Source organism: Pezoporus wallicus, unplaced genomic scaffold, assembly GCF_028554395.1.
Source record: "Pezoporus wallicus isolate ANWC-B61680 ecotype Strahan unplaced genomic scaffold, APGP_CSIRO_Pwel_v1 contig_5552, whole genome shotgun sequence".
NCBI classification, from domain to species: Eukaryota; Metazoa; Chordata; class Aves; order Psittaciformes; family Psittacidae; genus Pezoporus; species Pezoporus wallicus.
Window position 1 is genome coordinate 502,061 of NW_026640754.1, and position 6,000 is coordinate 508,060.

Sequence of the window (6,000 nt, forward strand, 5' to 3'; positions counted from 1 at the left end):
TTCATACAATTAAAAAAAAAAAAAAAAACAAACCCAAAAATCCAACAAGAATTTCTGTTCAATAATTATGGCCATGACTCTGCAAACGGCCAAGAATGTGATAGTTTCCCTAATGCTTTGGGTATCATTGTCCACAAAGCAGCAGCTGTTTATAATACATAGTGTAGCCTGTCTTCATTAGCTGCTGGTAGATTCTCTTGGGTAAATTTCTTGCAGTGTCATTATAACGCAGAGCTTTTGTAGATGTTAAACTGTACTGAATAATAGATGATTTTATATACAGTTTCTTCATGCTGGTGAAAGGAAAGGAGGTTTGGGCTGTTTTGCATTGCCTTAGGGGGAAGTTACTCAGTGGTTTCAACTTTTATTTTTTTGCTGATTTAGGGAATAATAACCCTACATGCAATAAGTAGCAGGAAGGGTGTCTTTTATTACCCTTTAGAAGTATTTCACCAGGCAGGGACATGTATGTTATATTTTCAAATCAGCTATGCTTACATTCATACATTTAGGCACCCACACTTTATATTACCGTCTTTACAAAGTTAAGCCACAAACACAGCCTCCCGTAGCTCCTCCAAACTGCATTAAAAAAGAAACAAGGGCAGACCCCCAGCAGGTGGCAGCCAACTCTAAAATATGTCTAAATTAGCCCACTTCAGTGTATGAATAAAAAGATCTAGAACACAGATCATGCAAAAATAAACAGGAATGTTTTAAGAGGCAATTTCACACGTTTATTGCCCTACCTTTAGGTTCTGAATTTATTTTTTTTTACTATTTCTTCTTCATAAATGAGGTGGCAGTTTCCCTTGGTTTTAAGTGACAAAATGCACTATTTTAACCTATGACAGTTTAATAGTGTTGTATTATCAGGAGAGCTATCATCTCTGATAGCTGATACTTCCCCTGAAAAATGTTTATAAGTTCAAAATAATATTCCCCAAGTTAGTATTGATCAGGTACCAAACTTGTATTTGATCAAATACGAGCATAAATGCCCCCTATTTTTCCAAACAAGTGTTAAAATAATCAAACCTTATTTTACCTATATCTCCAAAAGTAATCTGTACGTAAGTACTTTTGAAAAAAAATGTTCTTAAGCATGAGCAATCAGAATGAGCACTAGTAGCAGGTTTAGTTTAAGGGAAGATGCTTTTTTGCAGCTCAGCCTTTAGTGCAATGAGTAATGTCTGATTTGCTGTTAATTTATTTGTGTTGCTATAAAAAAAAAAAAATCAGTGACTATCACAGGATAAAAAATAAATTGATTCTTTCCGTTCTGAGCAGTCTACAACTTACAAGCATTATATTACATAAAAAGACAATCTGAGTCAAAATAGATCCATTTGGTAAAACCATTATTGAGAGACAGCAAAAGTTCTTTTTTGGTGGCCAAGATATAGCCACTGTATTATCAGAAAGTTTGAAATGTGCCCTCCTACATGATGCTGATTGCCCAGCTAAGCCTATCAGCTAAAGGGTAGTTGTCATGGGCAAGAAAAGAGATTCCTGGTGGCAGGGCAGGAGCATATTTTCCAGCCTAGTCTGGAAAGACTACTTCTGGGTTTGGTCAAAATGTGGCTTTGAACCATCCCTACTTCTTGTCCTTGTCCTTCCAACTTCAGCCTGCTAGGCAGAGCACTTGGGGATAACCTGAGACAAAAGACAGGCTATAATAACAGTCAGTTATGCAAGAACATGATTTGGGTATACTTGATGAGTGAAAACCCATATGCTTGAGCAGGCTCTGACTGCAAAATTCTAATTGATTTCTTTAGGAGACTCACTGTTTGCCCTCCAGCTAAGGTGAGGTTGCTGTATCAGGATGTGAACACCACTGCTTAGCTAGCAAGGTGCTTTGTATTTAGTGCTGTTGTCAAACTCCCTACAGTGCTTAACTCTAGAGTTTGGAGATTCCTCAATGCATATTCATACCCAAATCTTTGGTCTTTATTCCCATTCTAGTTATTCACAAATATTGTTATATTAAACAAAATTGAATCACTTTACATTATTCACAAGGGGGACTTTCATGAGAGGTGCATGCTAATCTCAGGTTTGCAAGCAGAATTAAATAAAGAAGCTAGATGGCAAAGGAAGGAGCTGAAAGACTGCTATGGTTGTGGGTGTCCAGTTTTGTTAGTGTGAACTACTGTCAGCTTAGTGGCATTACAACCTATACATCTTGTAAAGAAGGGCAATTCAGGTTTTGCATATGAGCAGCCAGAATTTCTGTTTTGAGAGAAAAAGGATTTTTAGCTTTTTGTCTTCCAGAATGCAATGATTTTGCCATAACTTAAAGACTTTTTAGCCATTGCAGTTTTGCTGAATCTCTGTGCTAGCATCAGTGACAAGTAGCTTACATGTTCTGTGCCAGATCTTTTGAATGTGTTTTATAAGAACAACCAAACTGAAAATCTTTACATATTTTCCTGCAGTTCTTAGGACATACAAATCTGACTTATTCATAAGATGCTTTTGGAGACTTTTATTTTTTTTTCACCTGAACTCGGATAGGAATTTATGCCACAACAATTACAATCTGCTTTGCTCAACGTGCCCTGCTTTTTCATACTCCTACTTAAAATGTCACAAGATCTTAAGGCAACACAGTAAGAATAAAGAGCAAGGAATCTGAACTGTGTCCTCTCCTGATAAGGCACCAGGCTTTCTTACATGAATGCTTAAAAATTACTCAAATTACTTAAAAAATTTAAATATGAAAAAAGTGAAATTTGTGTTAGCAATTACAGATGACTTAATATGCAACATTTTTAATGTTGCTCACTTTTTTATTTGCCAAGAACTAGTTAAAAATTATTTTCATTTGTTTTTTTTTTGTTTTTTTTTTCATTTGGTAATAGTTGCCAACACTACAGCATAAGATGACATTCCTGAGCAGACTACTGCACCTAGTTGTGAGAATGGAAAAAGCTATCTGTACCTTTAAAACAAGCATCATTTAATGATTTTCTCATGTTCTTGAAATGATTTGGGATTGTACCATTTCTCAGCTTTACAGCTCACCTTTAAAACTGACAAGTATCAAAATATTTTGGTGCTCTTCAACTAATTGAAATAATTTAAAGTCCCATGAGCTTTATTTATGAGCTTGCCTCTCTGTACCTGTGAAGCTTCATGGTGTACAATTTTTCTGTAATATAGCTGAATCAGTTTGCTTTTCCTTTTTTCCCTTTGAATAACAAAACAGTTATTTTCCTATGATTTAGGGCACTGAAACTCTCCAAGTCAGTTTCCTCCTTTGTAATCACTGTATGAAATTATATAAAAGGAATAGTCACTGATTTAAATTTTCAAAATCTAGGAAGTATTTTGACATACAAAACATTACATTATAATTATATGTTAATTTTTCAGATGTTATCTTGGGTTTGGCTTTGCTTCCTACAAGGAAAAAAAAATCCTCAGTATTGCAGATACTACTTTTGGGTAACTATTGACTTTTAAAACAGTGATCACTCTAAATACATAAAATAGTTTTCCAAATTGTTGAGATCACAGCCCTTAGGAAGTCAGTTGAACTAGAAATGTTCAGAGAAGTCACAGTGTGCATTCAGAGTTTTTTGAAAATATATAATTGATATCAATGGAAACATTGATATCATTAAAATACTGCTCATGGTATTCATATTTCCAAATCAGGAAACACACACCTGCAAAAGGCCGTAGAGGTGGGAATATGAGTCTGCGAATGGCAAGAGACCTGGCTACTTTTTCAGGTGGCAGTGCAGGTGTAAGTGGCTGGGAGGAGCTTCTCTGCAATCAGTCCTGTGTTTTCAGGATATAGATGTTATGAAATCCACCAAAAGAGAGCTATGCCCCAAGAAATCTAGCTGCAGAATTGCAGTCTCTGGAGCTAAACCTGCTTGGATAGTGCAATTTCTCTTCTTTACAAGAGCCAGCAAAGTTTTTATAAAATACTGCATTCACTTCAGAGTTTTTCTAATTTAGCAAGAAATCATCCTGAATCAGTTATATACACGGAATTTAATCACAGACATACTTGTTCCTACCTTAGATAATGTAAATGTCAGCTCCTAATTTCTTCTCATTTGTAGCAAGGCCCAAAATAATTCCTCCAGTGTCCAGTTGTGCTATGTTGACAATCACAGATTACCCAGTATCTTTTATTGAGGACACATCTAAATCACTCAATGTAGTCCAGTAGGGAGAATAGTGAACTAGTCCTGTCAAGGCAACAAACAGATTTGGTTCATTATGAATCCTTTTTTTCCCCAAACAAATCTTGTACTTTTTTTCTTTAGAAAATTATTTTGCTCTTATCAATTTTAATCTTAGCTTTCCTAGGGGTTCAGAAGGATTGCTTGGTTTTACAAAACAATTGGGATAAAATCAGAAAGAAGCCTGCGTATTCAAAAATCCCCAAAGGAAATGACTTTCCTGTGCTTTTCTAGTTGTGTTTGTTCTATATTCCACAAGAAAAAATTGTTTAACATGTCTGAATCATTTTCTTCCAAACTCTACCTTAATTCTCCCCATCTCTCTCATTTCTATTCATGACAAAATGAGGTAGTGTAGCACAAAAACATACAGACAGCTTAATTATGTGCTGGAAAATCTTCTCCAAAGTACCTGGATGCATTCCCAGATACAAATCTTGCAGTCTTGTTTTTTTCAGTGATATAATCTCTACTGTGATGTAGTATATTACGAAGGACATGAGAGAACCTATTCAAACAAGAAGTTGTTATCAGTAGGAAGAAGTAATGCCGATAAAAAGTAAATAACCCAAAACAGAAATAAAAGGGAAAGTTTCAAAACTGTCAAAGGCATATTTTAAAACCCCTTGTTTTAACACTGTTCTTTTCTGTGTTCAAAGGTTCTGGTCTAAAGGTCAAATATGAAAAAAATTGCAAGCAAAGATGCTGTCATGGTATTTCCACCTTAACAAGAACAAAATGCAATAGTGATTTTATTTTTTTTATTTCCACTCAGGTTTTTTTCAGCAGTTGTCTAGCAAATCACTTAATATTTTACAGTAGGAATGATAGAACAACAGGGAAGAATCTCCCCAAAATATTCAGTTCATACTCATTCTTTGGTGCATCATAAAATGTATCTACATAATCCCCACTGTATAGTTATCTGTTGTAATTCTCAAAAACACCACTGAAGGGAATCTTGTGTCAGAAAATGGGGACTGTTGCAGTTGCAAAGCTTTCCTTAAAAACCTAAACTATTATTTGGTATATATTTTTGATACTTTAAAGTAAGTTAATTTTTTCCTCCCCTTGCAATTATGACTTAGGACCAAGGAGAGCAATTTTTCATATAATTTTATGCATTGGAAGTCTTGATACCCAGTGTCCTTTCTTAGGATTCTCTTTTGTATTTAAAACAACCAATTGAGAGAATGCTCTTCTTGGTGCTACTGACTTTGATCTTTACCATTTTTACACAGTTTGTTCACTTTGTCAAAATCATTTTGGTTTCTTATTGTCCTCCAAAGAGCTTGCAAATATTCCTAGCATGATAGCATCATTAAATTTTATGTGTACTCTGTATTCTGTGATCCAGGTTGTTAACACTAATCTTATGAATGTGTCCTGTGGAACAGTGTCAAAAGCATTATTGATGTCAAGGTATAACATAACCTTGGAGCCCCTTTTACCCGCTAGGTTTGTTGCCTTGTCCGTGAAAGAAATTAGAGTCATTTGACATGATTTGTTCTTGACAGATCCACACCACTTGTTTAACATTGTCTCACTGTTTGCTAGATACTTACAAATGGGTTGTTTTATGATCTTGTGCTCTTTCAAAAATCAAACTGGGGTGGCTGGAACAGATTTTTCCAGAATGTCCTCCTCTCACCCTTGTTACTCTTCAGAGAAAGCTGCTGTATTTACCTACCTCTTCCTTCCTGTACTGCTAATAATAAATGTCTTAGCACAGCATAGCTAAACAGATGTAACTAGTTTCCCTGGTAGTATGAAATGAATTCATCAGGTCTTCTGA